The 22,157-nt window shown below is 44.5% G+C and overlaps 1 long non-coding RNA gene across 1 annotated transcript in view; it reads left to right on the top strand.

The window, feature by feature from the left end:
- Window positions 1-3,984: 3,984 nt before the first annotated feature.
- LOC137357107 (uncharacterized) overlaps window positions 3,985-22,157 on the top strand; it is a 37,128-nt gene continuing 18,955 nt past the window's right edge. Inside the window, exons 1-2 of the long non-coding RNA XR_010971137.1 lie at window positions 3,985-4,161; window positions 11,598-11,763. This is a non-coding gene — a long non-coding RNA (uncharacterized lncRNA). The remainder of the gene's footprint in view (window positions 4,162-11,597; window positions 11,764-22,157) is intronic.

Raw genomic sequence — 22,157 nt, forward strand, 5'->3', positions numbered from 1 at the left:
TCGCATCATTGTTTAAGGAAGAAATGTTGACCAGGACATTGTGGAGAACTGCCCTACTCTCCTTCAACGAGTTTTCTGGTGTCATTCACATCCACCTGAGAGAGCGGACGGTGCCTCAGTTTAACACGCCATCCAAAAGATGACACCTCTGACAGAGCAGCACTGCCTCAGTACTGCACTGAGAGCATCAGCCTGCATTATCTGCTGAAGTTTCTGGAGCGGTTCCTGGACCCACAGCCTTCTGACTCAGAGGTGACAGTGCTCCCACGAAGCCAAGGATGGCATGAAACCCGATGCAGTGGAGACGCTGCTATAGGTACTTGCTTGTAATCTGCAGACAAACATTTTTCCCAGTTTGTGTGACTGATTTAGAACCTCAGATATTGCCCACGTTCTTTTTAAGGGAGTAGGAAGCAGGAACAGATGAGTCCACAATTTTCCCAATACGTACAATTGGATAGAATTTACAGCACAGAAACTGGCCCTTCAGCCCAACATGAGCCTCCTCCCATCCTACTTCAGCTAAACCCATTAGGCTGTAATATACACAACGAGAGTGCGGGAATCCCCGTTAGTAGCAAGAACTCAGAGCGTTTCCACCTTTATCTGATCAATTCCTCTCAACTTTCGCAAAAGGCAAATTACTGCGAATGCTGGAAATGTGAAATAGAAACATAAAATGCTGGAAATACGTAGCAGGACTGGCAGCATCCATGGAGAGAGAAACAAAGTTAACTCTTCAGCTCTGTGAAGGTCATCAACCTGGAATGTAAACTCTGTTTCTCTCTCCACAATGCTGCTAGATCTGCTGATGATTTCCAGCATTTTCTGTGTCTATTTCAGATTTCCAGCATCTGCAGCATTTTGCCTTTTGCAACCAGTTGGAGATGTGACAAGTTGCATGGAAATACAGAGGCAGGAAAAGTTGGGCCGGGGAGGAGGGGAAAGAACTAAAGGGAAGGTCTCTGAGCGGGTGGAAGGCAGGAGAGATTAAATGGCAAAAGGGATGATGATGCAAGGCAAAAGGGGGTGGCAATGGGACTAGTAAAGAAACAAAAACGGGATTAGAAGAGATGTAAATGAAAGCAGCAGAATCATCGCCAACAGCTGCCGTCCAAAATAATGGGAGCAGAAGTTATGACCTGAAATTGGTGAATTCATTGCCTCTATATTTTACAGAAACTTTAACACTTGTAGTCTGTATTTTTTTTCAACACTAAAATTGCTTGAGTTGAGTTGTTGAGCTACTCTCTTCCACTGATGTGCGCCTACTGTGATGTTTGTTAATCAACTCGACACTCTCTTGAAAGGCAGGTGCCTTTTTGAAGTTAACTCTGAGAACAGCTGCAATTTTATTTATTTTATTTCCACTGAAGGTTCTCACGCTTACAGGGCGTTCTATCAACATGGGGTGGCTGTTGCTCTGCTGGTGCAATTTTGCATCCTGAGTGGCTGCCGTTTCTCAACTGTAGCATCCTCAGCAACATGATGAACACACTCAGCTGAGATCTCTCCCTCTCCGCCATTTTCACAAAGCCGCCTGCCCATTTATTTCAAACGTTTCCCGCGAAATGGCAACAAGAAGGTTTTCAGACAGACGCAGGACTAATATCAAAGTACCATATTGATGAAAGACACGGCACTGGAAGTGTTGGCAAGAAAAAGACTTGCATTTCTACAACACCTTTCACAACCTCAGGACATCCAAGCACTCTGCAGTCATTGAAGTACTTTTTGAAGTGCAATCACTGTTGTAGGACACGTGGCATCCAATCTGCGCACAGCAAGCTCCCGCAAGTGGCAATGTGATAATGATCAGATAATCTGTTTTATTGATGTTGGTTGAGGGATAAATATTGGCCCCAGGGCACCTAGGAGAACTCCCCTGCACTTCTTTGAGATAGTACCACGGGGTCTTTTACATCCACTTGAGAGAGTAGACAGTATCCTGTGTTCATCACAAGTCACAATTGATAAATTGTTAATTGCATTATCATTTATTTGATAGAATTCAGGTCACATTAAGAATATAAAGTGTGTCATGGCATTGGGTGGGAGAAACTGTACAGTCTTCTTGGATGAATGAGTTAACATGGGCTGACTTATCTGTATCTCTCTTCTGACCTTGTCATCCCAGTTGATGTTTTTGGCCCAGAGACACAACACAGCTAGACTGTTTTTAAAAGCGAACCGTGTCCTCAGGCAGGCCAGAAGTAGTTTTCTTTGTTCACTGGGCACAATTCTTTGGAGGGAAAGTATTTTTCAGCACTGGCCACCTTTAAAACAGTCAGGTGGTTAGTCTCTCAGCTGTAGAAAGCAAACATTACTGATTTAACATCACAAGAAGGTAAAGATACCCAATGGAATGGCAGCTAGTTTTTAATGTAGGTAAGTGAATGTTGGAGCAGCGAAGGTGAATTATGGACATGGCATAAATGGCTCTTTATTCGCAAAGATGGAAAGGGAATAGGGTTTGGACCTGGTCGGTAACAATTCATTCGTGCCCAGTCAATGTGAAGCAGTCATTGGAAACAAATAGACTTGCATTTCTATAATGCCTTTCACAATCTCAGAACATCCCAAAGTGCTTTACAGCCAGTGAAGTAGTTTTCAAGTATTGTAATGTTGGAAACGCACAGCAAGCTCCAACAAACAGCAATGTGACAATGTTCACATAATTTGTTGGAGGGGACACAGAGGCGAAATCCCCTGCTCTTCTTCAAAATACCAGCCGTGGGATCTTTTACACCCACCTGAAGGCTGACGGGGCTCAGTGTCAACGTCTTATCCGAAGGACGGCACCTCCAATGATGCAGCACTGACTCAGTACTGACTCTTCAACAGTTTGGTGCTCCCTCATATCTGCCCCTCCAACAGTGCAGTGGCCCCTCAGTAAAACCACTCCAAAAATGCAGCATCCTCTCAGTACTGCCCCTCCAACACTGAAGCACTCCCTCAGTCCTGCCCCTCCGACAGCGCAGCGTTCCCTCAGTACTGCCCCTCCGACAGCACAGCGCTCCCTCAGTACTGCCCCTCCAACAGCGCAGCACTCCCTCAGTCCTGCCCCTCTGACAGTACAGCGCTCCCTCAGTACAGCCCTCTGACAATGCAGCACTCCCTCAGTCCTGCCCCTCCAACAGCGCAGCGGTCCCTCAGTCCTGCCCCTCTGACAGTGCAGTGCTCCCTCAGTCCTGCCCCTCTGACAGTACAGCGCTCCCTCAGTACAGCCCTCTGACAATGCAGCACTCCCTCAGTCCTGCCCCTCCAACAGCGCAGCGGTCCCTCAGTACTGGAGTGTCAGGGCTGATTATTGAATGCATCTCGATGGTATCTGATGATAAGCTGGAAGCAGCTATCCCATTCTCATATAGATCTGTGGCCTGACTCAGTTGCCCCATCACTCCAGTTGACATTCGAGTAATATTGTTGTAAGGCCTGTTTGCAAATCAGTAATTCCCATTCCCTCTCCCACTGGCTTTGCATCAGTGAATGATATTGAGGTTTTAGAAAGGATTGTTAGCCTTGATGAGGTCCTTGGGTGGGGCTTGAACCCACAACTCTGTCCGATTCAGAGGTAAATGTGAAACCAACTCAGCAAAGCACACATACACATACATACTCATATATACACACACACACAGGTTTTTAGACACACACAAACACACTCACATACACACAGGTGCACACAGGCTCATACACACACACACACATTCACACACATCCCATCATGAATCGTAGATTCTCTGTGTGTTTCTCTGAAGACTGTTCACAATTCCAAGTGCAAGCCGCAGGATTGCCAAACAGCCTTTCAAAAGCTACTTCCATAATCTCCTGCTGATGGAAAGTTAAGCCGGGAAATCAAAACACATTTGCACTTACTGTTTCAACTCACTTCCTGTTCAGGAGTTGGTCCTTGGAACCCGACAAGTCGGTGTCGTAATTGGCATCATTACAGAAGAGTCAGAAAGCCAAGGTTCAGTTAATGAGAAACTCATGACGGATGCGCTGAAAAGACTTCAGACCCTCCATGAGTCGGCCAGACTTTAGAACCCATTGGGATTGCTCAGCCGATTAATCCGTTTTACAGAAAGGCCCAGATTTAGACCACAAATAGAGGCAGCATTGAGGATACATTGTTCGGGTGTTTCAGATCTGTTTGAGGTAAGAAACCTTTTGTATTTGCTCGATCTGTTCATCAGATAAATGGGGTCATTTTCTGGGCTTGTGTTCTCCAACAGCAGGTCTGTCGGGACCCTGATGTTGGGAATTTTGGGGTGCAACCTGAGAACAACAACAACTTGCATTTATATAGCACCTTTAACGTAGCAAACTGCTGGTTGTATACTTTAATGGTGCTGGCTTTTGTCCTGTGGCCTTGCGCTTGGGTTTTCTGCCCTCTGGAGCACGGATTGTTATGCTAATTGGCTTCAGACAGGAGAGAATTTAACTTGGCCTTTCCCTCCAAGTCCACTCCTCAGCTACTCCCTGTGGGATTGGACTCACCCAAACATCCTGAGGTCATTTGGAAGCTAATTGTTGAGACAAGTTCCTCCAGATCAGAAACTGCTTCAAGATACGTAACTGCTGCTCTTAAGAGAGGCCAGGGTAAGAAAAACTGGCGGGAAATGACTGGCTTTCTAACTTCAACCGTGGCATTTAATATTTCGATTCAAGAGTCCCAGAAATATAGACCAGTTGTAACATTTCTCTCACAATCTGCAAAAATCTATTTGGACAAATAAAAGCTTCATGAAGTAATCAGGGAGCCAGGATCCCTTAATTAACACTGAAGCTGGTCAATTGGCTCCAAAGCCTTTCTGAATCATGTTTCATGAAAAACATTTTGGTAACTGCTGTAACAATGAGTTAGGGTTTTGAGGCATTGCAGGGTAAACGAATGAAGAAAGAAAAGTAAGACTTCCATTTATTGAGCTCTTTTTGTGATCTCAGGACATCCCAAAGTGCTTTGCAGCCAGCGAAATACTTTTGAAGAGTAGCCACTGTTGTAATGTATGAAACTCGGCAACCTGTTTGTGCAGAGCAAGCTCCCACAAACAGCAATGTGATCGTCACCAGACAATCTGTTTTAGTTTAGTTGGTTGAGGATAAACATTGGCCATGACACCAGGGAGAACTCCCCTTCGAAAGAGCGCCGTAGATTTTTTTACAAATACCCGACGAGGGAAAGGGATCCTTGGCTTCAACACCTGAAAGAATGCATCTCTGACAGTACAACTCCCCCTCAGTACTGCACTGCAGCGTCAGTGTAGATTTTTGTGCTGAGGTTGCTGGAATGGGGGGTGGGGTTTGAACGCACAACCTTTGGATGAAGGGGACAAGAGTGCCATTCACTGAGCCAGGACTGATAGTAATGAAGCTTCCATGCCTTGTACATTAGAAGCTTATGTTCGGAATCTGTTTCAGTTCTAGGTCATCACAGAGATGTCATCAGGGCCCCTGAGGTTAGAAACATAAAATGAAACAGCACAGGAGATCCATCTTGCCTTTGAACGAAATCTAAGTCACCTATTGAGGCCAAAGGTGAGAATTCTCTGGATCTGGGATCCACCCAATTTATAAAAGGTGAAAATGAATGACTTTTCATTTCTAGGGCAGCAGTGTCTGCAACATCAACTCAGCAACAACTTGCATTTATATAGTGCCTTGAACAGAGTAAAATGCCCCAAAACATTTCCAAGCAGCACAAATTGACATTGAACCAGACAAGGAGTTATCAGGAGAGGTGTCCAAAAGCTTGGTCAAAGAGGTAGATTTTGAGGAGCATATAAAGAAGGAGAGAGAAGCGGAGAGGTGGAAAGGAGGGAATTCCAGAGCTGAGAGCCTCAGAAGCTGAAGGCATAGCCAACAGTGGTGGAACTAAGGAAGTGATAGATGTGAAGGAGGCCAGAATTGGATAAATGCAGTCATACCAGAGGTTTGTGGGGCTGGAGGAGGTTAGAGAGGGTAGGGTGAGGCCATGAGGGATTGGTCTTAAGGAATCACACAGAGGTTAGCATGCACAAACCATGGACCTCACAATTCTCAACCAGTAACACCAATGAACAGAAAACATGCCCAAGTTCCTGATTCCACAATGCCACCAAATGGGAGAGACCATTCGGCCCATCCAAATCCTACCCTTCGCACCATTTCAATGTTGGTTAATGATTCCAGGGTTCATCTCTCCTACTCTGGAATTCCACTCCATGTGTTTGCCATTCTCTGAATGAAGAACCTCCTGATATCAGTTCTAAATTTGCCTCCCACTAGTTTTAAAATGTGCCATGTCCTAATCTTGCAATTTAAATTAAGGCAATATCCCAAATTTATCTTTTCCATTCCCTTGATATCCTTCTCCAAGATCACCTCTCAGGCACTTCCTTTCCACAATGATTAGACCCGAGTCTCTCCAGTCTTTCCTCATAGCTCAGCCTGCCAACACTGGCATCAGACTTCTGACTCTTCTCCGTGCTGCCTCCAGTGACATATTTTAAGTGTCGTTGAGATATCCAAACTGTGATCACTCAACGTTGCTGCTGCACCCACATACACAAGGCATCATGATTAGCAAAGAGAAATAGCAAAGTTGTTTGTGTAACTTTATAAATCACTAGTTAGGCCTCAACTGGAGTATAGTGTTCAGTTCTGGGTAGCGCATTTTAGGAAGGTCTTGGAGAGAATGTAAAGGCAATTTAATAGAATGGTACCAGGGATGAGGGCCTTCAGTTATGTGGCGAGATTGAGGGAGCTGGGGTTGTTCTCCTGAAGTGCAGTAAAAGTTAAGGGGAGATTTCACAGACCTGAGTAAAAAAAAATTATAAAGGGTTTTGATAGAGTAGATAGGGAGAAACTGTTTCCAATGGCAGGAGGGTCAGTAACCAACAGACACAGAATTAAGATAATTGGCAAAAGAAGCAGAACCAGAGGGGGATGAGGAGAGTTCTTTGGTTACGCAGCGAGTTGCTAAGATCTGGAATGCACAGCCTGAAAGAGCCTGAAAGAGCGGTGGAAGCAGATTCAATAATAACTTTCAAAAGGTAATTGGATAAATATTTTAAAAGGAGAAATTCCAGGGCTATGGGGAAAGATCAGCAGCTGCTGGGGAAAGAGGGGGGAAGGTGAGAGGGGTGAGAGGAACCGGGATTAATTAGATCGCTCTTTCATAGAGCCAGCACATGATGATAGACCTAATGGCCTCATTCTGTCCTGTGATTCTATCATTCTTTGATTCTATGATTCTAATTCCCTCCCAGCACTACTGTACCCCAACACACACACAATCACACCCTTTCAGGCATAGTCACACACACACACACACTCCCTCTCGCACACACACTCTCATACATTCTCGCACACTTCCACACACAACCTTTCAAACTATTAAGGGATATCTTATTTCCTGTGCCCAGATTCTTTTACAGTAAATAGAATGGGAGAGTATTTTGTAATCACATTGAAGTCGCTTCTGAAAGCAATTGTAATCATTGATCTCCACAGCACAAATTAGATTACAGTCTAAATGGAATGCAATCCCCTCTTCAAAAAACTAAACCAATGTACACTTTGAGCTGTTGAATGTATAACTGAAGATGTTTATGATTGGGCATTGGTAGTCTCCGGCAGAATTAAAGATTTTCTGCCAGTGTTGAATAAAGGCTTGCCAATTGTTATGACTGAGGTGGGAGGAGTGCACTGTTAATTCAGTCCCACGTCTCCACAGGTCACAACGTATAGTTACATTTTCCCACTTAACGAACTGGTCAATCAGATACTTTATTTTTCCCCAGAATAAAGCACACCAACCAGGTTTCTTTAATAAACAAAAAAAACTATCTGTTTATTATAAATTAAGTCTTCACCAATAATGAAGTAAACATACACGCGAATTGTAAGATTAAAGCCCCTTATTTAGCCTTGCCCTCACACACAGACACACACACAACTGGCTAACTGGCAAAAAAAGTGATTTTTGTTGACACATGTTACAAAGAACTGGAAGGAATAAAAAAACACTTCGGCATAAAAGAAGGTGTGGAAGATAGTCCATTGTTTTGGCGAGGTGTCCCAAAGGCAAATAGGTGGCTGTCAGTGGAATCTTCCTGGAACAGTTCTTTCCAGGCGCTTTTGATGATCAGTCTGGGTAGGCTTCAAAAAGATGTGGCAGCACAGAAATCTCCAGTCAGGCTTAACAGCAGGAAGCAGCAACAAGGATCTTCTTAGGTCTTAAAGTAGCAATACAGCAGTAAAGGTTTCTTCAAATACAGGAGGATTATAGTAAATCTTAATGCAGGAATTCTTTAAAGATGCAGGGATACTTCAAATGAGAGAAAGATATCAGCTGTCTTCTCCTGGCAGGCACACACCAACTCCTTCTTTCTGTTTTCAGGCCAAGCACCAACTGTTTTTTTTTTAACAGTTCAAATTAAAACTAAACTTTTTCGAGAAACAAGTCCTGTGACAACCATAAATCTTGGCTTGTCATTCCTTTGTAAACATCCTTTCAGAGTCACAAGCACAACTCCTGCTGGATTATTTGCAAACAGATACTTACCAGTCAGACTTGTTTACCAGCCAACCTTCTGTTGACCTGCCCGTTTGTTTTTTTTAAAACACCAAGTTCAGCAATCTCCAGATGACTCAATGTCCAAAATTTAACTAAAGGTTCTTTAAAACATATTTTACAAAAGAAACGGAAGCAATCCCGTAACACAACTACCTGCCTAATGATTCCCGTATCTGTAAAAGTCATTTTATTTTGGAATGGTCATTCATTTTGTGCGGGAATAACAGTGAATAACAGCAGCCGGTCACTCAGCTGCTGAGGCTGGCTTTGGAACCAGTGAAAATTTTTTTTAAAAGACTGCTTTAGCGCCTGTTCAGCATTTCCCTTGCTCTCTCCAGTCAAACCTCCCCTGGCACAGCGCACAGGGAACAAAGACTAGCTGTTTCCATATATTCCCTCGGAGAGCAAGCGCGAAGAATCTACCTGCATCCGTAAATTTGAGTTTAGATTAGATTAGATTAGAGTGTCCTAACTCGCACCAAGTCCCGTTCGACCATTACCCCTGTATTCGCTGACCTATGCTGGCAAAGTCCTGAATTTAAAATTCTTATCCTTATGTTCAAATCCCTCCGTGGGCCTTGCCCCTCCCTATCTCTGTAACCTTCTCCAGCCCCACAATCTTCTGAGATCTCTGCACTCATCCAATTTTGGCCTCTTGAGCATCCCTTATTTTCAGTGCAACACCATTGATGACTGTGCATTCAGCTGCCTCGGCTCTGAGCTCTGGAATTCCCTCCCTCCACCCTTTACCTCTTTCTCCTCCTTTAAGATGCTCTTTAAAACCTACCTCTTCGACTAAGCTTTTGGTCACTACTCCTAATAACTCCTTAAGTGGCTCATTGTCATTTTTTTTTGTCTTATTACACTCTTGTAAAGCGCACTTGGGTCATTTGCTATGTGAAAGCTACTGCATAAATGCAATTTGTTGTTGTTGAATGCTTAAAGCTTTTGACTAACCTCCTTCTATTAGCCCCTTTATTTTAACATCCTGGGCAGAGGAACATCACACAAGTGCATTGTATGCTACAAATGTCCATTGTATTTTCTGCACTTAAAATGTGACTCAGAGGAAAATCAAAGCAAACTTCCAAATGCCAGTTTTCACCTCCGTCTGATGAAATACAAGCAAGTTTTTTTTTCAGTTTACCTCCAGGGTAATCACATTTAACAAAAAAGCTCTGGACTCTTTGCGCTGTCTATTAACAAAATATTTTGGCAGCTCAGATATCATATTAAGCTGTGCAGGCACATGTTGCTAATTTAGACCCAACAATACAGGACAAGAATCTTGTGAGAAAGTTGGAGTGGGATAATTTTCAAAGAGGTCGAAGGATAACTGCTGCCTCGATAGACTGAGCAAATGCGCCCTCTGATCTTGTGTTGGGGTAACGTCAGGTCCAACCCCTTAAGCTTGTATTGAGTTTGGAGTTCTCCTGATTCATGTTCATTGCTTCCTGCTGGAAATACACAAGTATCAACAGGACCTTTGGTTTGGCTCAAAGATGTCGTCTTTCGGATGAGACATTAAACCGAGGCCACGTCTGCCCTCTCAGGTGGATGTAAAACATTGCACGGCCACTATTTTGAAGGGGAGCGTGGGAGACACCCCAGTGTACTGGCCAAAGTTTGACCTCAACCATCATCACTAACACATTATCTGGTCATTATCAAATTGCTGTTTGTGGGACAACAAACATCTCCTATATTACAACAGCGAAAACACTTCAACAAGTACTTCATTGGCTGTAAAACACTTTGGGACATCCTGAGAATGTAAAAGAGGCTATAGAAATGCAAGTCTTTCTTTCTTTGGATTTCCTGTCAACATTCAGTGTCCAGTATAGGCAAACATGGCGACTTGGGAAGGCTGTTATCGATTACAATCCCTAACCCTAGCAGAGAGTCACCTCCTCCAGGAGTGGGAGAATAGGGTGGAAAAGATAAGCATCATAAAGGTAGAATCCTGGAAGTAGGAGGGGTGTTGCAGGTACAGAGTGGAGTCCCACAGGAGTCAGTGTCAGATTGACAGGGAGGGGCTCTGGAGTCTGACAGAGGTTAGTTTCTGTCTGAAAGGAGGGTCTGAGTCCAGTCGCATATTATTCAACAAATTCCATCAAATGTACAGTTGTGTCTGACGTTTCTTTAGAGGGGTTGAAGACGTAATATCTGTTGGGGCCTTCACAATAGGTACGCAGTGAAAGAAATAGAAATAGCACAGGGAGACTGGGAGTAAGCTCATTGCTTTCAATGTCACAGAAATGTGGAGAAGCAGTTAAATAACAAGTCAGAGGTTGGACACATCGTCACAACAGGGGAGCAGAGAAAAGGGAGCTCACATTTTTCGGACATTCCAAAGCACTTCACAGTCAATGAACTACTTCAAGACTGTCATGCACACGTGACAGAGTGCGCAGAGAAGAATAATCCCAAATGTAAAGGGTTTGAGAGGAAAAATTAGTCCAGGGAGCGGACAGCAAAGGCGGAGTACAAATCCCAAAATGGTATAGCTAGAGTGAATAGATCCAAAGTTACATGTTCCTCCCAAGCATGCTACACTTAACGCATCTCATGTCTTAGGCTTACTCCAATACTATATCCTAAAATATTCTTTGCGGAAAGAAAAGCATTTGAGTGAATCAATACTAACTCCTTCCAACATCTCCCTCAGATATCTGTTCTATAGATGGACCACTCACTGACTGAAATATTGTTTCTGAAGATAAGTTTGTATGAACCCCCTTGAAAGACAGGCTGTCTCCTCTGGTTCAACAGAGATTTCTCACTTTCAACACGGTAATCTGTATTTGGATCTATTTTGCTGCTGCGTTATCTGAGTGTCAGATCACCTTCAATTAATCCAGTCACACCCAATTCCTTCAACTCCTGAACAAACAAATATAATAGAGTTCTCAGTTGTGCTCTCATTATCAGAAAGGCAAGCTACTTCACAGCAACTTGACGTCACCCATGGATAGATAGCTTTTCTGTCTTCCCCTGACAAGTCATTTACATCAATTAACTTTCCTTCTAATAGTGTCCATTTCAGACACACACTGCAGCCTACTTCAGGTTAACTAATGGATTACCCAATCTCAATTGATCAGAGTAAACGAGGAACAGACTGAAGTCATTATGGTGAAAATACTTGAAGATATTGACTGAATCCAATCGCTGTTGAAAGGAAAAAAGGCAGGACCAAAGTAAGTGAAGTGTGGGACATTTGCTCGATAAACATTTTCACTGCCGAATTTCCTTTGAAATGCATGCTGATGCGAAATGATTTGAAAGAAATTTTGCTTATTGTTGTCGGTAACCACACAAATGTGTGTAATATAATGCACCAGCTGATGTCTCGTGGCATTGCCCAGATATTGCACACTATTATTCCATTGTTAAATGTGTTTAAGGTGGCCTGTTCCTTGAAGGCCTTGAAGCCTGATTTCTGTAAATAAGCACAAAACGCTTAGTGTTTATTTGCTGTTAGTCAGGGAAATTTGCAGATTGGCCGAAGGGGCTTGCAAGTTGTTGGCTCCAGGTCAGAGCAGTGTGAAACAACTGCCTTCCTTTTTTTTTCACACTTTGAATTGTAAAGTCTGACCTGTGAGAGACAGATGCTCGAAGTGCACTGGTCAGCAAAGATTTAAGACAGGTCCAGAATTGGAAGTGTGGCAGATGAGGCGACCGACTGTCCTTCATTATTTCTGTTGCTTCGATCCTTTCTTGCGTACTGGGATGTGGAAATGCAAGGGTTAACAATAACATGAGGAATGAGAAACAGGTCAAAGCTTCAGCTTTTATAGATGTATTTATTTTAGATGTAGAAAATGATGTGTTAGTGTACTGGTTACGATGCAGGAGAAATAACCTTAAACTGAGGTTGAAATCCACCATGACATGTTGTGAAAGTGGAATACAATTAATCTGCTAATTCTTGGGCTGGCGCGAGGGAAAAGGAGCATGAAATCTGTCAGGTTGCTGTCAGAATCCATCTGAACGCTGATGTTCTCCAGAAAGGGAACCCCCACCTCAGCAACCTCTCCTGCTATTTGGGTAGCTCCTAATCAAATGGCTGAGAAAGCCATATAGCTGTGTGTCATGGTTAAAAATCAAGACATCAGCGGAAGACCCACCAGCACCTTCTCAGGTAAGATAATGTTTTAAGCAGATAGGTAAAAATCTAGTGTTAATGCAGTTTTTTTTATTCGGTTTATCAAAGGGAGCCAAAGTTCTTGTCTTGAAGAGGTTTCTCATTCTGTTGCAAATCCTATTCAAACTGAAGAGAAATCAATGAGTAGGAGGCACAAATGTTTCTTTGAATGGAAGGAGGTTGGGAAGATTTATGTTCCAAGTGTTGCTTTCTGTCTGATTAATCTACTGTGAACAATAAGTAATTTGATCTTCCAGTTTTATGGCCAAGTAAAGAATGAGAGGGACATTACAGAAGGCAAAGAAGACTGTGAATTGTTCAGAAAATGCCTCAAATATCCAGCAGTTCAGGCAGCATTTGTGGAGGGCGATTTGCAGTCTCTGTGCTCCTCCAATTATAGTCTCATACACTTCCCCAATTTCCATTTCCCGTACCTGTAACTTGCTCTCCTTGACTATAAACGTCAAGAAAACCGTGGTCATGGGATAAGGTGTTGCATCTCCAACCCTGATCACACTAACACACCATGGGAAGTGGTTCGCAAATTCTGCTACCTTGGGCCAACGGTGACAGACAATCTGTCCCTCGATATAGAGCTCAACACACGTATCGGAAAAGCAGCTCTCACCTTTGGCTGACTCGTGAAAGGTGCATGCGATAACAAATTGCTGACCCTTAGGACCAAGCTGATGGTTTATAAGGCCTGTGTTCTCAGCACCTTGCTGTATGGCTTTGAAACATGGGCGACTTACAGCTACCAAGAAAAAAAGCTCAATAATTTCCATCTTCGCCGTCAGTGGCGCATTATGCCTATATCCTGGCCAGACAAAATCACAAATGTGGCAGTCCTCTCAAAGGCAGAGCTCCCAAGTGTGTTGACACTAATCAAACAGAGGCGGTTTTGCTGGATCAGACACGTCCGCTGGTCGAAGACAGTCACATATCCAAAGACCTTCTGTATGGTGAGCTAGCCAGGGCCAGACGACCAATGGATCGTCCAAAGCTCAGCTTCAAGGATGCTTGCAAGCGCAACATGAAGGCTCTAAATGTCGACTATCGCACCTGGGAGTCACTTGCTGGTGAAGGAGGGAAATGGCGACACGTCCTCTGGACTGCACGACCACGACAACCAGTTGCTACAGCAGCTTGGCAACGGGCGTCATCGCCATAAACAACAACTCACAGCGTCACTTGGCCGCTTCACATGCGGCACTTGGCCTTCGCAGCCATCAGCAAAGGTGCAGCAAGAGAAGACACCCCACCTCAATGGATTGTTTGCTGTGTGTCCATAATCCTTCATAGATGGAAGGATGCCAACCAGCACATCCTCAATTTCCATCGCTCCGCCATGGCAATGTCTTCAGCTGTTACGGCCCCAGGCTCCAGAATTCCTAAACCTCTTTCATCCTTTAAGGCACTCCTTAATACTATCTCTTTAAACAAACTTTTGGTCATCTGTCCTAGTCGCTCTTCATGTGGCTCAGTGCCAAATTTTTGAAAGGGTCTTGAGACCTTTCACTATGTGAAAGCTGCTTGAAATACACAAGTCGCTGTTGTTTTAGATGCAGTCCTTCTTTGAGCTTTGCACAGTGACTGAAAGGTTGCTTTCACTATTTTTATTTCCACCCTGTCCCTGTATCCTCTTTAAACCTTCCTTTTCAAATCCTTATCCAATTCCTCCAAAGCGATGTTACAGTTTCTGCCTTAGTAGCCTCCTGTGCTAAAACATGATCTGTTCTAATAATTGTCTTGTGTCGAGCCATTTCTTCGAAGTGACCATCTTCCCTATAAAATTGCAGTAACACTTCCTTACTCTTAGACAACAAAAGTCAACGTACCATCTGCCTTCCTAATTGCTCCTGCATGGGAGATTTTAAAAAATCTTTCCTTACCATTTCTTTGCTGGAATCCAGCAATACAAACTCCGCTGGTTCGGTCATTACAAAACTAGTCAGAGCTTACACAGCGCATGCTCTACTGCGTTTATCACAAATTTTGCAGAAGTATCCTGAAACAAGCCCACGGCCCTTCTTTGCATATTTCACTCGCTGCTCCAGGGTTGCCGAAAAACAGCCTGGATCAATATGGCAGTAATCAAACTGCCAGGACAGATTATGAGCAGGACCTCACTCTCAGAAATTGGTATTCACCATGTTTAACGCTCCCCAAAGAAAATGGTCATGGAGCATAGCCATTTCTCCCTGAAGAGTGCTTCGTATTTCCATTAATTTCTGTTTTTATTTCAGATTTTCAGCGTCTGCAGGATTTCACAGCTGTTCATGGGACAAGAGCAGGCCCCCTTACCTCTTAATCCCAATTCCCCCATCCCCAAACTGTCCTCATGGCCACAAGTGGCATAAGTCCTTGTGAGACAAATGAATGGTTTCATTCAAACCCAAGCAAGCTCAGTATGAATGCATTGCACAACAAGGGAGAGCAGGCTGAAATTTCCCTTATACATCCAACACACCAGTTTTAAGTTAAGCTTTTATCATGAATATTGAAGTTAATATAAGGCAGATGGTCGATTTCTGTACAGGAGTAGAGTAGCTGCGTGCTTGTGTATTGCATTAATTATCCAAACTAATTGAATAAGTTGAATGCAAAACCATGTGCTAATTGCCAACTCTGAATTTCAGAGTCGTGTCTTTCAAGACAAAAACAAATTTATCATGGGCACATTGCTGTAGAACATATATAGAACATATGGTTGAGCCAGAACATAACTACAGGATGTGGATTTGCAGAGAGACTGAAGACCTGAATTTAACCCTTGCAAGCACTTGCTTCCATACTAGAAATAAATCCTCAATTCTGCCCTGTTTCACAAACTTTGTCCAGAATTGCAATGATCCATAAAATTGAAACACCAGCCAACCGGTAAGACCAAACCACATTTGTTAGGCAGTGGAATTGTTTGGCATGGTACTGGTAGTGCAGAAAAGTTGAAGATTCTGCTTTTAAGTTATGGTATTGCCTGCAGAAGTTGACATTCCTGTTGAGGTACCATACATAACTCCTTCAAGCTATTCCTGCCAACTATTCCATTTTGGCTTTGCTCCCAACTCTTTCAACTCACGTACACATAAGTTTCCACAAATAGACTTACGTATCCTACCTACTGAAAACTGCAACCTTCACTGAAGTACTTCAACCCACTTTACTGCATTCATGCCCACCAAATCCTCCTGTCCATTTCAGCAGACGGTAAATATCGCAGTCACTTTTATTCTTCAGGCTAAAGCTCACAGTGACATTTATTTACAAATGAGACAATTATACCAAAGCGGAATATTATAAACATGCAGCGTAGGGCAACACCTGACGTAACGTAAAACATAAACAGTTCCACAATTCAGACTGTTTGAAATAAAAACAAGAAATGCTGGAAATACTCAGCAGGTCTGGCAGCATCTGTGGAGAGAGAAGCAGAGTTAACGTTTCAGGTCAGTGACCCTTATTCAGAACTGGCAAATATTAGAAATGTAAAAGGTTATAAGCAAGTAAAGCTGGGGGTGGGGCAAAAGATAACAAAAGAGAAGGTGTAGATAGGACAAGGTCACAGAATAGCTGACCAGAAGGTCGTGGAGCAAGCTGCTCCAAAGTGCAGGCTGATGCAGGACTTTAGTTTTCTTTAAACTGATCTTTTAGTCCGAAAAGTTGTGGGAACCAAGCTGAATGCCATCAATTAATTTACTTAGTTGGGGAGCGTCATCTCTTCTGATGCCACCATAGACAAAGAAGTGGACAATAGGCTTTCAAAAGCAAACAGAACATTCGGCAGACTGTACAAACGTGTGTGAAGCAACCACAACCTCAGAGCACAGACCAAACTTAAAGTGTACAAAGCCATAGTCCTCACCACCCTTCTGTATGGCACTGAGTCATGGGTCCTATACCGCCGTAATGTACACCTTCTAGAGTGCTTCCATCAGCACTGCCTCCGCAGCATCCTCAAGATCCGCTGGCAGGACCGCATCACAAACACTGAAGTCCTGGAAACAGCCAACAACACCAGCATCGAGGCCATCCTCCTGCAAAGCCAACTGTGTTGGGCAGGTCACATTGCCCAGATGGACGACAGTCGCCTGCCCAAGATCGTGTTGTATGGAGAGCTGACCAGGGGTAAAAGGAACAGAGAGGTCCCATGCAAATGTTTCAAGGACTCCCTGAAGAAGTCTGTCCCTGTCTGCCACATCGGCCATCGCCAGTGGGAAGCGTAGGCCATAGATCGTGATGCCTGGAGATGCTACAACAGGAGGGCTACAGACACCTTTGAGACTGAGCGAAGAACCAGCATGATAGAGAAAAGGAGAAGGAGGATAGATCCAATTGCCCCCAGCAGTGACTACGCCTTCACTTGTACCCGCTGTGGGAGAATCTGCCGGTCACGGATAGGCCTGACTGGCCACTAGCGGGCCTGCAACTGATGTCTACTACCTTCCCAATATCTTGGTCCGTGAAGAAATGCCGAGAAGCTCACTGTAAAGCCACCTTATTCAAATGGATTGTTGCCTAAGCTGCTGTTGTCGCCCAATCTTCCAGGCAAGAGAGGCCAACCCAGGTTTGTTTGAGAAGAGGAACCACTGTTTGATGTCTTACACACACTGGCCAACTACTCGGATAAATATAAAACAAAACATGGATGCTGGAAATCTGACATAGAGGCAGAAAATGCTGGAAATACTCAGCAGGTCAGGCAACATCTGCGGAGAGAGAAACAGAGTTAACGTTTCTGGTCTGTGACATTTCACCAGGCCTGGAAAAGGTTTGAGATGTAACAGGTTTTAAGCAAGTGCGGAGGATAAATATTTTCTCGGATAAACCACTCTCCAGGTATGCTATTGAATTCGTCAAGGACACCCTGGAAATTGGACAGCTACCCCATGGTCATCTGTCCAAAGTAAAATCAGTTTGCTTTTGTCTTCCATCCCCACAGACTATTGTGTGGTTGCTTTTCTGCGTTTATCCGACTGTTCCCTGAATGGCATTTTAACACTGACCGCTACCCCAGGCTGACTGCTTGGGCCACCAAATGGGCTGGTGATGAGTCGGCACACTGTGTTCTTTAGCCAACTTGCACCAGCCAGCCATGTCTGCTGGTCACTCTGGTCACCCTGTTGCTAGTCATGGTGGTGAGGCCTGGGAAGAGCTCACTGCTACACTGTTTACCATCTTTCTGGTGCCATTTCATGTTTAAGGAGGTGCCTTTAACTGATTTTATTTGAGTAAAAGAAACAAATCAGAAGATTGCAAACAACGACCAATGTTTCACGTGTGCGGCAGGTCAGCAGCTGAGAGGTGTTTTTTTTTTTACCAGTCTGCCCTCCTCCTCCACCAGGACCTTCTCACCTCGAGCTTCAAAACCAGTGGGGTTGCATTTTTACAAGCCCACTGCCGATCTTGGCTGATGGGCCGCATGCGCGGGCTTTACTCCGCGGAGCCACCACGATATTAAACGCAGCGGCTCATTTACCGACCACACCCACCAGTATGGAACTGGGACTGACAGCGGGAGTGGGTATTTATTTAATTCATTACTTTAAATGCATTTACATATTTAAATTCTCATGCTGCCGCCGAGTGGCGGGGGGTGGGGGCGGGGGGTGGGGGGTGGGAAGTGGGTGGGGGCTGCCTTCAGGCCTCGATGCCACCGGCAATGTGGGGCAGGGCCTTCCCAGTGTTGAGGCCCGTGGTGTACAGAGGTAAAACTGACAATTTCACAGGGTTACGCTGTGCGTCCCAAAGATGCCTAATATAGATTTTGTGATTTGCAGGCATCCCGGGCAGCTGCCTCAAACAGGATATTCGTATCTCTGTAACCCTTCAACCCTCCAAGATCTCTGGGCTCCTCCAATTCTGGCCTCTTGTACATCTCTGATTTCCATCATGGCACCACTGATGGACGTATCTTCAGCTGCCTAGGCCCTAAGCTCTGGAATTCCCTTCCTAATCCTCTCCACCCTCTCTACCTCTCCCTCCTCCTTTAATACGCCCCTTAAAACGGAGCTCTCTGACCATGCTTTTGATCGCCTGTCCGAATATCTCTTTATGTGGCTCATTGTTAAATTTTGCTTTATCATGCTCCTGTGAAGCTCCTTGCGATACTTCACTCGGTTAAAGGTATTGTATGGAATTTGTTGTTGTTAGACCCCTTCCCTATACCACTGAGCAACCTAACACCTGTTTAAGGACCTCTCAGCAAAATCCGCCAGCACTGGCCTCCACCCTACCCCAAGGCTTACCTGGCGACTGCAACAGGCGAGGCAAATAGCTCAAACCGATCCATTACTCACAGACGAACTGCCTGTGGTGGCATGACAGCGGCCCAGAACTTGCTCCATTTGCCTCTTTGAGGCCCGAGGCCCAATTTCAGGCCTGCCAGTTCCATTCCATGTTGGTTACCTGTTCCAACAAACAGGCAGCAGAGAGTTTCAACCCCATAGCGAGAAGGGAAGACACCCTTTGGGAACAATGCGACATCCTTACCTTTGGTAATGTGTGGGAATCACAAAAATGGCAAGGGCTTGAGATTCCAATCAGTTGCCACAGCTTTGGCAGCAGGTTACGGAAACCCTGAAGAAATGGCCATTTGACATGATTTCTCGGTGCTTTCTGCAATCTTCCGCCAAAGTTTCAATCAACAATTGGGAGTGCCACTGCGGAAATGAATGGCGCAGTTGATGTCACTGCGATGGGCACCAGGCCTGTCATTAAATATTGATGTACATCATCTTTTCATATCACTGGGAAAGGTCGGCTAATGGCATTTTTTAATGGTAATTGCCTTCTAAGTATTAAGTGGCAAATACATTAAGTATATTGAAGTTGAATCTGATTAGGGTCAATCTTGTTTCGCTATGCTGATTGTTTACTGAAGTTGTTAACATCTGCAATGTTCCTTTTGCCTCTGCTCGCTAACTACAGGAAGTAATTGGAAGCTGCTTGGGTTATTTTACATCAAGTGAAAGCAGAGCCATTCTGGGAAATGGCAAGAGTGCAATGATTCCAGGATTAAACAGAAACGGTAAACTATCAGCTGGATGATTTATGAGAGAGGGATCTGTCTGCACAAGAAAACCACTGCCCTGCAAACCAGTACGTGGTACAAAAGCTAAGTACTGCGGATGCTGGAAATCTGAAATAAAAACAGGAAGTGCTGGAAATACTCAGCAGGTCTGGCAGCAGCTGTGGAGAGAGAAACAGAGTTAACGTTTCAGGTCAGTGACCCTTCGTCAGATGTGATGATAGCTCATTGACCTGAAGCGTTAACTCCAGTTTCTGTTTTTACGGATACTGCCTGACCCGTCTCTTACAAGGTGTCAGCTATGGCTCAGTGGGTAACACTTTCGCCTCAAAGTCATGCATTCAAGTACCACTCCAGAGACTGACTCTGCGAGTGTCAATACTGAGGGAGTGCTGCAGTGTTGGAAAATGCCATCTTTTAAATGAGACGTTTAAAACCAGGCCCCGTCTGCCCGCCCAGGAGGATGTAAAATATCCCACGGCCACTATTTCATGAAGGGCAAGGGAGGTTCTCCTTGATGTCCTGGTGCAAATTAATGCAAGCCGTTGTTGCCAAAGGAATCGTCAAGGCCATTTTGGGCAAAAGTTCAAAATCACGTTCCAACTCTTTCAGAGGGGATGAAATATTCCGTGCTGAAATCTGTGGGTGGCATGATATCTCTCCTGCAACCAAAGCTTCCTTCAAAGGACTGATACGCATCAAGGTATTCACTCAATGCCCAAACTCCCAGCAGAGAACAGTACCCCAGGGGAATCTGGGGAATGGATTGCAGAAAAAACACCTTCTTGCCAATTCTCCAATCTCTACTCCAGGATCCCAAAACACGGGAGTCAACCGTACAATCTAAGCCAACACGCCCTGTGCCCTCTGCCCTGTCAAACACCTTCCCCGTGGTTCTCTCCCCCACCCCACCTCCCCTTCACTTGCTTAAAATCTAATTCTTTTCTAACCTTTGCCAGTTACGATGAAGGGTCACAGACCTGAAACGTTAACTCTGCTTCTCTCCCCACAGATGCTGCCAGAACTGCTGAGTATTTCCAGCACTTTTTGCTTTTACGCCAGAGTTTTGTTTCCCTGGCAACTGAGATGGAACTCTGTGTCCCATCTGGATCCGCTGGATGCTGAAGATCCCACAGCACCTTTGGGCGATGAGCAAGTAATTCTGTCAGTGGCCCAGTCAACGTTCCTTCCTCAACCATCGCCATGCAACATAAAGCGGTCATTTACCTTGCTGTTGTTCGTGGTATCTTGCTATGCACCAAATGACCGCTGCATGTGCTGACTAAGTTAGCGCAGTTGACAGACACGACCATTGTACTTGAAACATCTGGTAACGTTTCGAAGCAACTTGATACAGCTTTTGATTGCGGGGCTATTTTTTGTATCGTTGAAATGGAGAAACAAATGCATTAAGACAGCTTGGTGCAGCCTGAGGTTAATTGATCATCCCATTACCCTGAAAATGGTTGAAGGGAAAGTGTGGAAGCTCCTGTCGGGATTAAGCTGCACCACACGTCACTGTATTGGTAACAAATGCTGAAATCAAACTGGTCGCTACGAAATTTGGAACAATTCTCAACCCACAACGTGAACCTGACAGCCTCAACCTTCGCCGAGGCAAAGAAGTGATAGGCTAATTAGCTCAGAGGCTTTGTTGTTTAGCTGCAAGCAGGCAGCAAGTTTTCCTTGAGCTTGGTCCACGTTTTAGTCTGTACTGAGATCCACCAGTAAAAGGAGCTGGAGCACAAATGTGGCCCATCAAGCAGCTCCCACAGCCATCTTTTGGAGAATGAAATTCAATGCCCCTTAACTTGGTTTTCAACATTAGTCAAAAGCAGATTACACTTGACAGAAGGGTTCCTCTTCTGCCTGCTCAGTCTCTGAAGGCAGAACTCATCTAATGAACCCAGGGGAGCAAAGCTTGTTTGCTATCAGAAAGCCCATAAGGTTTGTCTGCTGTGTGTCTCGATTTCATTAATGTTTTTACCCTCTTTAATCTAAAGTGCTTTGGAACATCATGAAAGGTGCTATCGAAATGCAAATTCTTTATTTTTCTTTCTATTCATCTGAGGCTGTTCAGAATTTGGCTGATGGCAGCCATCTTGTGGCCAGAGTTCATGCTACAAGTGAGGGCTTGATTGACAACTTGTGCAAATGAATTAATTTTGCCTCTCCTGACTCTCATTGCAACACAATCTGCCTCAACTCAGTAGAGCAGTGAAATCTTCAATGGGCATTTGCTGTGGTATTCCACGACGTTGAAAGGTGTTTTAGCTTTCCATCGTACAAGACCCTCATCAATCTTGCAGACAAATGCAAGCTCGAACCAGGCAGCACACTTCAGGAACGATGTAAAGGCTTTAGAAAGGGTACAGCAGGGATGAGGGACTTCAAGTTATGTGGAGAGGTTGGAAAAGTTG

The sequence above is a fragment of the Heterodontus francisci genome, chromosome 47, assembly GCF_036365525.1.
Source record: "Heterodontus francisci isolate sHetFra1 chromosome 47, sHetFra1.hap1, whole genome shotgun sequence".
Taxonomy (NCBI): domain Eukaryota; kingdom Metazoa; phylum Chordata; class Chondrichthyes; order Heterodontiformes; family Heterodontidae; genus Heterodontus; species Heterodontus francisci.